The sequence below is a fragment of the Schistocerca cancellata genome, chromosome 5, assembly GCF_023864275.1.
Source record: "Schistocerca cancellata isolate TAMUIC-IGC-003103 chromosome 5, iqSchCanc2.1, whole genome shotgun sequence".
NCBI classification, from domain to species: Eukaryota; Metazoa; Arthropoda; class Insecta; order Orthoptera; family Acrididae; genus Schistocerca; species Schistocerca cancellata.
The window spans coordinates 573,658,597-573,675,379 of NC_064630.1; the positions used below are offsets into that span (position 1 = coordinate 573,658,597).

Genomic DNA, 16,783 nt, shown 5'->3' on the forward strand with positions numbered 1-16,783 from the left:
GTAGCAGAGCTCCGGGAGAGAATATGGGAAGCGACTGCCACTGTCGACGGTGCCATGCTGAGATGGGTATGGCAAGAAATCGAGCCGGGTCACTTATGGTTAGCATATCGAACGTTTGTAAAAAAAAAAAAAAAAAAAAACCTTCAAAGTTTCTCTTCAAAATGCAGTATGTATGACTTCTCTACAATGTTTAGTTCTTGTGCAATAAATCATTGAAAATGTTCCTGGACTTTATGTACACCTTGTACTGTAACCACGGTCGCACGCGAATAGTGCAAGTGCATCATTGGCCCAAAAAGCAATGATCATACCCTTTTGGACGTCAGATAAATCGCTCCATTTCCTCATTATGACAGTAATTGCACTGTTTTCTGTGTCTCCCTGACACGCTTTATATATCCTCCACTGATAGTGCTGTCACCTGTCACCAGTGAACGGTTACTGCACGTTGACGTCGAATATACGCGGTGGTCACATTAACATGACTGGACCGTGTATAATGCATCACTTCTATTTGCTTCAGAGCACAGCCTCGTTTTCCTCTGTCACTCGTTTTACTATTCTTTGATATTTTTAAAGCATGTAACAGAGAGAATTGCCGGCCTCGGTGGCCGTGCGGTTCTAGGTGCTCCAGTTCGGAACCGCGCTGCTGCTACGGTCGCAGGTTCGAGTCCTGCCTCGGGCATGGATGTGTGTGACGTCTTTAGGTTTAAGTAGTTCTAAGTCTAGGGGACTGATGACCTCAGATGTTGAGTCCCATAGTGCTCAGAGCCATTTGAACCATTTGCACAGAGAGAACGTCCACCAAAGCCGAGTGTCACTATAAGAAATTTCCATAGGCCGAATTAGTCAGGAAAAGAGAGCAGGGTTGATAGGGTAACGAGTTTTATAGTGAGAAATCTCTCTCAGTAAGACCGTTCTACAAATGCATGCAGAAAATCCGCATTGTTGCTATCGCGAGCTAGTAATTATGACATTATCCTGGTTTTTATATGAAACCTCACGACATTAATTCTGTATGGTTAGCTTTAAAAAAAGTAGATCACCTGCTGTTGCGATGGGTGACTCCTGAGTTGTATTAGCAGCATCGAGTAGATAACAGGGCTGTTGATAGAAAAATCCGGTTGCCCGCTATCATAGCACGATTACGAGATTAGTGAGTAAAGCAAGACACGCCTGTTTGCTCGGTGTAACCATCTCATCGGTGACGCTTTGGGCTACAGGACTGTTGTCTACGACTTCATACACAACGGTAAGGTGAGGGGAGCTACAGGGTGGTGCGGCAACAGTCATCGTAGGAAAGCTAGACAGGAGCATAAATTATTGGCGAACCAGTTAACACAGTAAACAGAAGAGTTGCTTAACTTGTATTTCTCCAAGCGAACGAAAACCCGTTACAAATAATGCAGCAATAAATAAAGAGCCCAGCTACCAATGTCAACAAGGGTGAAGTTCTCAGAACAAAAGTACGAACTACTGTGTTAGAGCTGTGACTAGGCGGCGTCTGAGTAGGATCACATAGTGAAATGGGGCCGAGCGCGAGTGGGGTGTCCGGCCGTCCTATAATGCGGCAGCAGAGGGCGCTCGTAGTACGGAGCCACTGAAGGGATGGCTCTGTGGCCGCGCGCCACTGGATCCGCCAGATCCCGCTCTAATGCTATGGGCGTCTGACGGAAACTTGCAATTCCGTTGCCAGCTTGAAGATGACAGTAGCGTGGTATCAATACATGATACCATAAGGACAACAAACAACTCGATGCTAAATGTACCTCCTGAATACTGCAGAAAGAGGTGGAATCAAATCTTACTCATACCAATCGACTTCCATGCAAACATCTTGGAAGGAGAGATGACTAGGTCCTTAGAGACAGAGCAAGAGCTCAGACTGCAGAAGGCTAATTGCCCGTGTCGTTTCAGAGGAACCATCCCATCATTCACCTTACTCTATGTAGGGAAATCATGGAAAACCTAAATCTGGATGTCTGGACGAGGACTTGTTCCGTCGTCGTTCTGAATACGAGTCCAGTGGCGCCACTTCACTCGATCTATCAGTCTTGGAAAGTCAGTGACAGAGGAAACCATGTATCTCATGAAATGGAGTATTAATGTTTTGAAATTTTATTCCATGTGTCACTGATTTTCACTCTCTCTTCTGTACTTCCCAGAACCGAGAATGCATATTGCGAAATCATGATGCAAGGACAGGAAACGGTATGCACAGCAGGATCGTTTTAAAAATGGGACCAAAAAGGTAACTAAGGAAACGCTTGGAGTCAAGGAGAGGAAAAAGTAAAGAAAGAATGGGTAACACCAGATATGATAACCAAGATGGATGACCGCAGGAAGAAGGTGAGCGCAACTACAAGAAGTTAAATAATGAATTAATAAGGGAGACAGAAAAAGCAAAGGAAAAATGGCTGACAGAAAAGTTTGAGAAGATAGAGAAATTAGAGAAAGAAGGAAAATATGATTTGATGTACAAAGAAGCAATGAGTTTGACATTCAGGGAAAAGAGAAACGACAATAGACTAAAGGAAGTAGAGGCAGCAGATGACAAAATGGTGAATGAACTCCAAGAAATAATGAGAAGATGGGAAGAATATATAGAATGGCTGTACGCTGCAGACAGCTGACCGAGTGAAGAAGAGCTTGGGGTAGAAGATTAAGAAGAAGTAGATAAAGTTGCAGATGATTAGAAAGGAAATGCAATGCCAACTGGTGAGATTGAAGCATCTATGAAGGAGATGAAAAATGGAAAGGCAATGGGAATTGATGACATTCCTGTGGAACTGTTAAAGGCATTTGAGAAAGAAGGGAAAAGGGAGGGGATTGAATTGTGTAATCAAATATAGCCTACATGACAGGAAAATGGCCAAAGGACTTTACAGAAAGTATATCAATACCTATAGAAAAGAAAAAGAACAGACAAAAGTGTGAGGAACATAGAACAGTGAACCTGATATCGCACGCAGCCAAAGTCTTGCTGAGGACGCTCAACAGAAGGCTATATGGAAAGCTGAATTGCATTATAGGGGGCAATTTGGTTTCAGGCGAGGGGTGGGAACTAGAGATGCCACTGGGCTACTGAGAGTGATAGGGGAGAGGTACATGGAGAAGAAAAGGAAGGTGTGTGTTGTGTTCATTGATCTTGAGAAGGCTTTTGACTGTGTCAGGTGGGACAACCTGCTGGAAATACTAAGGAAACATGGAGTTGACTGAAGGGATAGACGGCTAATTAGAATTATATATTTGAACCAGAGAGCAAGAGTGAGAATAGGTGATGTGACGAGTGAAGAAATTGAACTGGGGAGAGGTGTAAGATGAGGTGGTTGTTTATCACCAACACTGTTCAATATCTATCTGGAGGAAATTATTAATGAAAGTTTTGATAGAAGGAGAGGAGTTTGTATAGGGGGTCGGAGAGTGGAGTATAAGATTTGCAGACAACATTGTTGTGATGGCAAAGAGTGCAAGAGAGATGAGATAACTATTCGATGATCTAAACACAAAATTAGAAGAATATAGAATGAAGATTAACAACAAGAAAACGAAAAGCGTGGTAGCTGGAGGAAAGGGGAGAAAATGCCGTATGAAAATGGGGGGAGAGGAAATAGAGCAAGTGAATAAGTTCAGTTACTTGGGAAGTGTAATAATGGATGATGTGTATTGCTCAACAGAAATTAGGAAAACAAATGCAATGGCAAACGAAGGGTTCAAGAGGAAACAGAAATGACTTTGCGGACCACTACACAAAGATCTGAGGAAAAGACCTATCAAATGTTACATCCGGAGCGTTGCACTGTATGATGCGGAGACCTGGACATTGTGGAAGGAAGATGAAAGAAGATTGGAGGCATTACAGATGTGGATATGGAGAATACTGGAAAAAGTGAAATGGGAAGACCAAGTAAGGAATGAAGAAGCATTAAGAAGAGTTGGAGGAGAAAGAAACATGCTGAAAGCCATCAGAAAGAGAAAACGGAACTGGATTGGACATTGTTTGAGGACGGACTGTTTATTGAAGGAAGGAATAGAAGGAATGGTGCAGGGAGAAAGGGGAAGAGGAAAAAGAAGATATCAAATGCTGGACAATATCAAAGGAGACAAATGTTTAGAAATGAAAAGACTGGCTATGGACAGGCAAAAGTGGAAGAGGCTTAACCCATAACAATACCTGCCGTCAGGTAGAATACCATACTACAACTACTGATTTTGGTATTTTTTTCTAATGCTACAGTTTACATAAGCATGACTCTTGAAATGCTGTTATGGTAATTCCGTGATACACAAACACAATACTGTATTTTTTACTTTATCAGTACATGTGTGGCCATTAGTGAGTGACTTGTAAAATTGTGAAAATATACCAGTTCTGTCAAGTTCGTGAACATTAGCTCTAAAACTATTTTTCCAAATTGGTAACAAAGATCAAGAATTCTTTAAAAATACCTTTTTTCGATTTGTTAAAACAGAGTTTAGTGTTAATTATACAAACGTATAAAAACGATTATACAGACACAGTTTTTGAAGTAATCCAACAATATCTGCTGGAACAGTATAGAAAATGATCAAAATGTATGACAATAATTTATTTTTGTGGAGGGCAGAATTCTAAAATCAGTATTTCTTGCAAGCACAACCATCAAATAATGACCATAAAAATTAAATGATGCAAATATGGTGTTTGACAAGTAATGGTCAAAAATTTTAAACTGCAGCGCAGGAACCTGAACAATCCAAGATAGTTTCAGTACACAGTACTTTGTACGCGAACCATTTACGAATTACACTGAGGTAACAAAAGCCATGGGATAGCGATATGTACATATACAGATGGCAGTAGTATTGCGTACACAAGGTATAAAAGAGCAGTGGGTTGAAGCTGTCATTTGTACTCAGGTGATTCATGTGAAACAATTTCTGACGTGATTATGACCGCACGACGGGAATTAACATGAAGAATGTTAGTTGGAGCATTTCATTTCGGAAATCGTTAGCAAATTCAATATTCCAAGATCCACATTGTCAAGACTGTGCCGAGAATACCAAATTTCAGCATTACCTCTCACCGTGAGCAACAGTGGCCGACTGCCCTCACTTAACGACCCAGAGCAGCGGCGTTTGCGTAGAGCTGTCAGTGCTAACTGACAAGCAAAACTGCGTGAAATAACCGCAGAAACCAATGTGGGACGCACGACGAACGTATCCGGTTACGATAATGCTGCGAAATTAGGCGTTAATGGGCTGTGGCAGCAGATGACCAATGCGAGTGCCTTTACTAACAGCACGACATCGCCTGCAGCGCCTCTCCTGGGCTTATGACCATATCGGTTGGATCCTAGACGACTGGAAAACCGTGGCCTGGTCAGATGAGTACCGATTTTAGTTGGTAAGAGCTGATGGTAGGGTTCGAGTGTGGCGCAATCCAATGAAGCTGTGGACCCAAGTTGTCAACAAGACACTGTGCACTGGTGGTGACCCCATAATGGTGCGGGCTGTGTTTACATGGAATAGATTGGATCCTCTGGTCCAACTGAATCTATCATTGACTGGAAATTGTTATGTCCTAGTGCTTGGAGACCATTTGCAGCCCTTCATGGACTTCATGTACCCAAACAGCGGTGGAATTTTTATGGATGATACTGTGCCATGTCCCCAGTCCACGATTGTTCGCGCTTAGTTTGAAGAACATTCTGGACAGTTCGGGCGAATGATTTGGCCACCAAGATCGCCCGATATGACTCCCATCAAATATAATCGAGAGATGAGTTCGTGCAAAAAATTCTGCATCAGCAACAATTCCGCAGTTATGGACGGCATAGGGTGGTGGTGGTTGTTGGGATGTTTAAGGGGGACTAAACAGCTAAGGTCATCAGTCCCCCATTCCAAAAACAGGCGAGACATAAATGCACGAAGCAGGTAAAACCCCAAGGGGAAGGAGACTCCCCCCAGTCCCTAAAAGAACACAAATGTGGTAACGAACACTACAGACACGAAGAGTACAGATGAACACCAAACAAAAAGAAACAGAAGAAAAGAAGATGGCCGGAGACTGGTTGACTGACCACGACGACAAAAAAGGGAAAGAGTCAACCAACCGACTACACACTAAAATCTGCAACCAAATATGAGAGACTCGAGGACAAGAGACACACAAAGGGAAAGGAGCAGGACCTCCCTAAAGGGAACCATAAAAAGGACTACCACGGATAAAATTTAAAACGTCATCAGCCATGGAGGCAGGGGCAACGTGAGTCATTATTTCTGCAAGTGGCTTCCAACGACTTGTTGAGTCTACGCCATGTCGAGCTGTTGCACCACGCAGGACAAAAGGTCAGACGCAATGTTAGGTCGTGTCCCTTGACTTTTGTCACCTCAGTGTACAGTAGTTATCACGTACATTACATCCACGGTACTAATGTATGACACGTGCACGTTCTCCCTTTTGAACATGCTACGAAACTGCAATAACGAGATGCTGGCATCAGTTTCAAATGTGTCAAGGTGAACGACATTGCAAACGATACAGTACTTTCTAGAGACCAAGATAATCAAATGGTTCAAATGGCTCTGAGCACTATGGGACTTAACTTCTAAGGTCATCAGTCCCCTAGAACTTAGAACTACTTAAACCTAACTAACCTAAGGACATCACACACATCCATGCCCGAGGCAGGATTCGAACGTGCGACCGTAGCGGTCCGAGATAATGATTTATCACTTTTTACCCCAGTTTTTAAACGTAGCTCATTTCCACAACAAATTAGATTCACGCTTTTTTAAATTTCCTCAATCACAATGGTGTGTTTCCATTCCAGGATAGTGCGATACTAAGTCTCGATGCCATGTCTCTGAAGTCTACTCATGTGAGGTTCTAGGTCGATCATATTTAGCCACAATCGTGATGATTTGCTATAGGGAATACACGTGCTAGTACATGCTAGAGCTACAAACTGTAGACTAACAGCAATTTCAATACTTTTTTATCCACTCCACGAGTTGTGAAATGCTTTGTTGCAGAAGCTCTTCGTCCAGAAATGTTCGATCAGAGTATCGAAACGAAAAATACAAATAATGCGTGATCGAGTCGTGGTTACGAGAATATTATCAACGTATGATATTATTGTTTGTTTGCCGGCACAAACATTAAGTTTATTTCGCTCAGTCGTCTTACTTTATTGGACTAGCTTAGTTTTGCTATGTAATATTTCAGTTATATAACGCACTCATGCCGCGCGGGATTAGCCGAGCGGTCTCAGGCGCTGCAGTCATGGACTGTGCGGCTGGTCCCGGCGGAGGTTCGAGTCCTCCCTCGGGCATGGGTGTGTGTGTGTGTTTGTCCTTAGGATAATTTAGGTTAAGTAGTGTGTAAGCTTAGGGACTGATGACCTTAGCAGTTAAGTCCCATAAGATTTCACACAACATTTCTGAACGCACTTATGAAACTATACCGAATATAGTTAGAAAATTTATCAGAATACTGCCTCCAATGTTCGTTAAGTGCCACGGATGGTCCTTTTAAACATCGTTTGTCATTCAGGGGACGCAACCAGAATACCTTCTGTTTCCTTCTTCGCCTTCTTGGCAACACAGAGCCCTATTGCTAGTAACTCCGCGGAATTCATTTCACGTCCGATTGCAGCGAGAAACGACGCAAGAGTGATTTTTAAGTGTCCGTATGGGCAGACGTCAAGAAGGTTTTAAAAGCGCCAACGGCGTCATTTAACGCAACGCTTTTTTAACTTCGTGCGAACGATGCCTTATACAGCCAGAAAATCACAGTGTGGTGTCATCTCTTCAGTGGCCATAATCGGACCTTTCTTTTTTGAGGTTCAACATGGACGAGCAACCACAGTCACTTTTTGGCGGTATGCTGCCATGTTTGACACATTCTTTGCACCTGCATTTGAACAGTTTCCTATAAATATTGGTTTTAGCATTCATGGAATGGGGACATTTTGTAGTCTCCCAGATCTCCCGAGTTATCGGTCTGTGATTACTTCCTTTGCGGGTTCCTGAAACACAGGGTGTATGTTACACGTCTATCCTCAATTACGGAACTGAAAGAGTCCATTCATGCAGAAATCAGAAACCTTGCTATACAGATGCTTGAATGTGCCGTGAACAATTTACGTCGCATATTGTATGAGTATCAACGCACCTACAACACACCATTTTTCAAAACATGAAAACTTTGTGAAATGAAAGTACGCAAGTATTTCGTTGTTGTGGTTTAAAGTGTTTTACTACATAATCCTCCGCCTGTTTCGCTATATCCATATCGTCCCGTTTTTCTGCCACACCCCGTATTTCAGTATTAGTGACCCGCTCCAGCTTCGCACAGGTAGCGAACACCTTGTCTCCGTTGCGCAAATAAATTTTGTACACAAAACCTCCTCTGAAAAGAGTCTTGTCTATTAGTAGAAACCGTATCAAACTCCCTGCCAGTAGTTCCTGAGATTAGCCTTCGCATAAAGTCAGAAAAAGGCGACGAGGGATATTTACTAACAGGCATATACAGATAGCACCCAAGTTTCACTGATCAGTGTACGGTGTTTCCCAGCCCGATACCCATCCCTCCGTAGCACACTAGCCCGTGAGTCCCACTTTTGCAACGAAATCTCACTCCAAACGCCAATGAAATATGGAGCAGATAACAGTAGATACATACATCATTACTGCACTGAATCGCCGAAGAAACTGGTATAGGCATGCGTATCCAAATAGAGAGATATGTAAACAGACAGAATTCGGCGCTGTGGTCGGCAACATCTATATAGGACGACAAGTTATGGCGGATTTGTTAAATCTGCTATTGCCGCTACAATGGCAAGTTATCATGATTAATGTCAGTTAGAACGATGTGTTATGGTCGGCGCATGAGCGATGGGACACAGCATCTTCGAGGTAGCGATGACGTGGGGATTTTCCCATACGACCATTTCACGAGTGCGCCATGAATCGGGTAATACATCAAACGTCTGACATCGCTGCGGCCGGAAAAAGATCCTACAAGAACGGGACCAACGACGACCGAAGAGATTCGTTTAACGTGCAGCCCTTCCGCAATTGCTGCAGATTTTATTGTTAGGCCATCAACACGTATGAGCGTGTGAACCATTCGACGAAACATCATCGATGACTGCATGATACAAAGCTTTATACCTCGCCTGGGCCCGTCAACACCGACACTGGACTGTTGATGACTGGAAACATGTTGCCTGGTCGGACAAGTCTCGTTTCAACTTGTATCGAGCAGATGGACGATGTACGGGTATGGCAACCTCATGAGTCCATGGACCCTGCATGTCAACAGGAGACTGTTCTAGCTGGTAGAGGCTCTCTAAAAGTGCGGGGCGTGTGCAATTGGAGTGATATGGGACCCCCGATACGCCTAGATACGAGTCTGACAGGTGACACGTAAATAAGCATCCTGTCTGATCACCAGCATCCATTCAAGTCCATAATTCCGACGGACTCGGAAGGAGGACAATGCGACACCCACACGTCCGGAATTGCTACAGAGTGGCTCTGGGACCACTCTTCTTAGTTTAAACACTTCCGATGCCCACCAGACTCCCCAGAAATGAAAATTATTGAGTATATCTGGGATGCCCTGCAACGTGCTGTTCAGAAGAGATATCCACCCGCTCGTAGTCTTACAGATTCATGGACAGTCCCATAGGATTCATGGTGTCAGTTCCCTCCAGCACTACTTCAGGCATTAGTCGAGTCCATGCCACGTCGTGTTGCGGCACTTCTGCGTGCTCGCGGGGGCCCTACGGGATATTAGGCAGGCGTAGCAGTTTCTTTGGCTCTTCAATGTATAGGCCCGTACACAAATCTTCTGCCTGAATCAGTCTATCGTGCGACTGCTACGGTCGCAGGTTCGAATCCTGCCTTGGGCATGGATGTATGTGATATCCTAAGGTTAGTTAGGTTTGAGTAGTTCTAAGTTCTAGGGGACTGATGACCTCGGATGTTAAGTCCCATAGTGCTCAGAGCTAATTTTTGAATCAGTCTATCAGTGAAAACAGTATCAAAACCCTTACAGAATTTCCTGCGATTGGTCTTCACATGCAGACAACGCGGCAGTGGACTGTAATTTATAATATATATATAAATTTGATAAATGGATACACGGAACACGATGAGTACTGCTTTTACCGCCCCGGGCATTACTTTTGGCACCGGCTGTACTCCCTGCGGCAGTGACTGGAGATTCCGCGCACGTCCCGACGCCTAGCCAGTGGCTTGCAGGCAGCCTGGCACCTGCCGCTAGCTTCTGCTGCTGCTGCTGCCGCCGCCTTGTCATTAGCTTGTTTTTGTGGCGGCTGCTCGCGCTCCGCGCCCGTACCTGCCGTGACGCAACGGCCGCCGGCCGGGCGCAGAGCGCTGCACGCTAGAAAGCGACGCGGCGAGTGAACTTTCCGCGGCTGACTCATCTGCAGCGTCGCCGACACGGTCAACCCGGCAGCGAAAGCAAGCCACCCGTCCGCGACCGCGGCGTTTTGCTGCGGGAGCCGTTTGTGATGCGACGTCCCGGTCCCCAGGCGATATCCTTTCCCTCCAGAGAAACTCGTTTCTAAATGACATCCATGACCAGAAGCAAAAGTCCAGATAAATGAGGTCAATATCTCAACTGTAGTCACATTCATCGCTGTGTGTAACAATAAACCTGTCTGTATAATACGCCAGCTTGTTCGACAACGCGATGCTCCACGCGAGTACCAACATGTGCACTGAATTACGAGGGTCACTCCAAAATAAATGAACACTATTTTTGTAAAAATACAGTTTTCATTCTGCATGTATGAAAGTTTTACAGTGTGTAGATACATCTTTCCCGCTTGTTTACAAACTTAGTTCAACCAAAGCGGGCACGGCAATATAGAGGATTGTCCTCGCAGCGGCAGGCCACGTACTGCACACATTTCAGGCAACGTGCAGTGAGTTAACGAATTTGTGACTGCTGACAGACACATCACAGTGAACGAATTGTCGCTCTACGTTGGGACAGGGCAAGGAAGTGTTTGCAGAATACTGAAAGTGTTGGCGTTGAAAAAGGTTTGTGCCAGGTGGGTTCCCAGGATGTTGACAGTGGCTCACAAAGAAACGAGAAAAACGGTATGCAGCGAACTTTTGGAATAGTACGAGAATGGTGGAGATGAATTTCTTGAAATAATTGTAACAGGTGATGAAACATGGCTCCATCATTTTTCACCAGAGACGAAAGCAATGGAGTGGCATCATGCAAATTCACCCAAGAAAAAAGAAATTCAAAACCACACCTTCTCCTGGAAAAGTTATGTCTACGGTGTTTTTCGATTCTGAAGGACTCTTGCTTGTGGACATCATGCCAAGTGGAACCACCATAAATTCTGATGCATATGTGACGACACTGAAGAAACTTCAAGCTCGACTGAGTCGTGTTCGACCACATCGGCAAAAGCAGGATGTTTTGCTGTTGCACGCCAATGCACGGCCACATGTCAGCCAAAAAACCATGGAAGCGATCACAAAACTCGGATGGACAACACTGAAACACCTGCCTTACAGTCCTGACTTGGCTCCATGTGACTATCATCTCTTTGGGAAACAGAAACACTCTCTTCGTGGAACAAGGTTTGAAGATGATGACTCCTTTGTGCACGCTGCCAAACAGTGGCTCCAACAGGTTGGTCCAGAATTGTACCGTGCAGGTATACAGGCGCTGGTTCCAAGATGGCGTAAGGCAGTTGAGAGGGATGGAAATTATGTGGAGAAATGAAATTATTGTTCCTAAAGGATGTATCTACACACTGTAAAACCTTCAAACATGTAGATGGATTTTTAAAAAAAACTAGTGTGCATTTCTTTTGGAGTTACCCTCGTAATTACCGTTGGTTTCGTAGTTTCACTTTATCCACTATAAAGCGGACGTGGAAAATACCATGACTATATGTATATACAGTAATTTTACGAATGTTGTTTATTTTTAAGGAGCACAATGCGTTTCGAGACTATCCTCATTTTCAGTTCCTTGTTCCTACATCTGTACATACGAGGGTGGTTTGATATGTCTGGTAAATTTCCCTGAAAGAATGGAACATTTTTGTTGCGCTTTCATGATGGGTAAACTTCATTATTCCATTGATCGTACGAAGAATTTCAACAATGTACAGGGTACAGTTCATTGTTGACAGCTGTCTGAAATGGTCAGTTGTCGCTGAAAATTGAGAAAACCGAATATTTTGGATTAGGCTTTATCGTGACTGTTGCTGACATTAAATCAAACAACAAGTTTACTGTTACCAATCACTCTTTGTTTATCTCCAAGACGCGTTTCGAAGGTTTAAACCTTCACCATCAGGTGGATTTAGATTTGTTAGTATGACGAGTACGAGTGTGTGTGTGTGTGTGTTGTGTTACGATTATTTGGAGGAATTTGTGGCATTGTATCCAGTGCTCACAGGTTCCTTTCACTGTCGTAACAAAAAACAAAATGGTTCAAATGGCTCTGAGCACTATGGGACTTAACATGTGACGTCATCAGTCCCCTAGAACTTGGAACTACTTAAACCTAACTAATCTAAGGACATCACACACACCCATGCCCGAGGCAGGATTCGATCCTGCAACCGTAGCGGTCGCGTGGTTCCAGACTGAAGCGCCTAGAACCGCTCGGCCACTCCGGCCGGCACTGTTGTTAACACATCACATGTATACTCTCATATTTTGTAAATCCACCTGATGATGGAGGTTTAAACCTTTGAAATGGGTCGTGGAGATAAATGAACAGTGAATGGTAACAGTAAACTTGTTGTTTCATTTAAGGAGAAAACCGAGTTTCGTGCTGTTAAACATTTTGATTTGAAGGATTGGCCTGCCACACAAATCAAAACAGAATTGGATGAACTTCACACGGACTCTGCACCATCACTAAAGACCATTTCCTTTTGGATTAATGAATTTAAACGTGGTCAGACGAGCGCTGTGGTCGAACAAGCGCACTCCGACCGTCCAGATGAGGTCACCACGAAGGAAACCATTGCCAAAATCCATGACATAGTAATGGGAGACCGCTGAATAAATATTCATGAGACTGCTCAGAATGCAGGCATCTCAACCGAGCGAGTGCATAACATCCTGCACGGAGAATGGGCAATAAAGGAGCTGTGAGCGAGGTGGGTGCTGCGATTGCTCACAGTCTACCAAAAGCGCATCCAGCACAGCCTTTCAACACAAAGTCTGGCGGTTTCTAACCGCAACACACAAAACTTTTGCGTCTATTTGAGACTGTTGATGAACCTGGATCCATCGTTATACACCGGAGTCAAAACACCAGTCAAAACAATATACAAAGGTTGGTGAAAGTGCACCGCAAAAGGCAAATGCCATTTTGTCAGCTGGTAAGATAATGGCCACTGTTTTTTGGGATACCCAATGAATAATCCTCCAAGATTACTTTGAAAAAGGCAGATGCGTAACTGGACTCTATTATGCTTCGTTGATGAATCGTATGAAACTTGCGCTGACTGAAAGCAGAACGAGGTTGGCAGCATGCAAGAAAGAGCTCTTTCACCAGGATAATGAAGCATTCCATACAGCAGCGACAACGACGACGAAAGTGCAGGAACTGGGCTTTGAGTTGGTTCCTTATCCACCCTGTTCACCAGGCATAGCCACCAAGTGACTTTTTCCTGTTTCCTAACTTCAGACTTTGCCTGGCTGGGAAGAAATTTTCTCAAATGAGGAAGCGATACTTGCAGAATTGACATAGGGTAACCAGTTTTTCGACGGGATGAAGAACCCGGAGGATCGCTGGACGAAGTGTATAGCCCTCAAAGGAGACTAAGTCGAGAAGTAACGTGAGTTCAGGTTACCATCCATTCGGAAAGTGGGTGCACTCAGCGACTGTTATGTGGCTTATAAATTATAGAGTGCAGCAATCAGTCGTCCTTTTTTAGATTTTATTACACAAATCCAAGTTTCGACTAGTGGCTAGCCATTCTGAATGCACTATTTTCTATCATGTAAGTACTTCTTTGAGTACTCAAAGAAATGTGACTGACGCCCGAACAACAGGGACTTACATGCATCGAGAATAGAAAATAGTGCATTGAGAATGTCTAACCACTAGCCGAAACCTGGATTTGCGTAATAAAATCTAAAATAGGACGACTGATTGCTGCACTCTACAATTTATAAGAAACGTGAGTTCGTTACGAAGCAAACATTTTTACTTGTTTTTCACCAGACTTATCAACCCACCCTCGTATTTTAAACTTAAGTTCCCTGGCGCGTTTCTTGGTCTGTATGCAAATGCTAATCTTAGGAACTTCTGTAGACATTTTGATATGGTTTTCACTAATAGAGAGACTTATTCGCGAGGAAGGTTTAAGTAGATATTTCATAATTATAGTAATGACGAGAGTGTAATATATGTGTAGCTTGTCTATGCCATATTCCACATTCCAGTGGTGTTTGCAGTGATATCTTGTGGCAAAGATGTGAGCCACGAGCTGGTCAGCTACAGACGAGGCGGTATCTGGCAGGAAATGCAGTGAATATCCGTCCCCACCTCCAGAGAGCAGAATGTATACGGATCTATCTACATACCACTACATATTATGAATTAAAGCCTCACACTGCACTTTTATATCTGTTTGTGAAGGTTAATAGCAGGAACTATTGAACAGATTTTCGTATGTTTTCACAGCTATATAGCGTGGTTCAACAGGAAGGTTTGCGTATATAATTTAAAAATATTTTGTGGAAACTTGTTGAATTATGATGAATAAAACACCCTCGCTGCCTTTTTCTGTCGCTGCTGCCAGCCCACCCCAGATGGGGCGTTGAAACACCTGTCTGTAGTGAAAGCTAATCTCAGGAACTAATGTAGGAATTTTGATACGGTTTTCACTAATGTTGTTGTTGTTGTCTTCAGTCCTGAGACTGGTTTGATGCAGCTCTCCATGTTACTCTATCCTGTGCAAGCTTCTTCATCTCCCAGTACTTACTGCAACCTACATCCTTCTGAATCTGCTTAGTGTATTCATCTCTTGGTCTCCCTCTACGATTTTTACCCTCCACACTGCCCTCCAATGCTAAATTTCTGATCCCTTGATGCCTCAGAACATGTCCTACCAACCGGTCCCTTCTTGTTGTCAAGTAGTGCTACAAACTCCTCTTCTCCCCAATTCTATCCAATACCTCCTCATTAGTTATGTGATCTACCCATCTAATTTTCAGCATTCTTCTGTAGCACCACATTTCGAAAGCTTCTATTCTCTTCTTGTCCAAACTATTTATCGTCCATGTTTCACTTCCATACATGGCTACACTCCATACAAATACTTTCAGAAACGACTTCCTGACACTTAAATCTATACTGGATGCTAACAAATTTCTCTTCTTCAGAAACGCTTTCCTTGCCATTGCCAGTCTACATTTTATATCCTCTCTACTTCGACCATCATCGGTTATTTTGCTCCCCAAATAGCAAAACTCCTTTACTACTTTAAGTGTCTCATTTCCTAACCTAATTCCCTCAGCATCACCCGTCTTAATTCGACTACATTCCATTATCCTCGTTTTGCTTTTGTTGATGTTCATCTTATATCCTCCTTTCAAGACACTGTCCATTCCGTTCAACTGCTCTTCCAAGTCCTTTGCTGTCTCTGACAGAATTACAATGTCATCGGCGAACCTCAAAGTTTTTATTTCTTATCCATGGATTTTAATACCTACTCTGAATTTTTCTTTTGTTTCCTTTACTGCTTGCTCAATATACAGATTGAATAACATTGGGGAGAGGCTACAACCCTGTCTCACTCCCTTCCCAACCACTGCTTCCCTTTCATGCCCATCGACTCTTATAACTGCCATCTGGTTTCTGTACAAATTGTAAATAGCCTTTCGCTCCCTGTATTTTACCCCTGCCACCTTTAGAATTTGAATGAGAATATTCCAGTCAATAGATACACTAATAGATACACTAATTCACAAGGAGGGTTTCTGTATAAAATTTATCACCACCGCGCCAGACGAGTTGCCTGGTCGTAGATACTAAGTGTTATCCGTACGAAGCCAGTGCGGGTCGCTAGCATAATTTTTTATATGTTCGTTTAGTCGTGTTACACACACGTGGAAAATGAACACCCTGAAGAAATGTAACAACATAAATGAAGTCTAACTCGTGTTTTATACAGATTGTACTCTGTATAAGATCATGCAACCATAAACAGGAGGTCTTGCACAATGTTTTCAGTAGCTTACATAGCCTCTTGTAGCTTCAGTGCAGTTCTACAATAATGGATAGAAGCTATCATAAAGTTATCTGATATCATCTTGGGGAACAGTCCTCAATACGATTTCTACCTGCTGACAAAAATCTATTAATGTACGTTACCTATAATGCAGACAGGGCTTGGTACTGGCTCATCATGTTCCACACATGATACAATGAGTGACATGTGCGGTGAACATGTTATTCAGGACAAATGACGAACATTTTGGAGATGCACAAGTCAAAGCGGTCACCTTTGCTCGGCACTGGAAAGACGATAAAAACTTTGAGTTCCATTCGATGGAAATTCGAACACGACTATCTCGAGCCCAAAGCATCTCCTATGACAGCTCAACATTTGACATTTTAGCCAGACTTACAATAGGGACCGAATGGCTTTTAGATCAGTAAAGAAAATTCTGTCTGCTGAGCATTCTGATAGTAACACTGCTCTAGTTGGTGTTGAGCCTTGGTAAGACTTCACATTACCATTATTTGCATCATAGTTTTCAG

General features: G+C 43.4%; 1 protein-coding gene across 4 annotated transcripts in view; it reads right to left on the reverse strand.

Annotated features, from left to right (window-relative positions):
* Nucleotides 1-16,783, reverse strand: part of LOC126189000 (myosin heavy chain 95F) — a 432,971-nt gene that overhangs the window by 203,438 nt on the left and 212,750 nt on the right. The gene's annotated exons all lie outside the window — the stretch shown is intronic.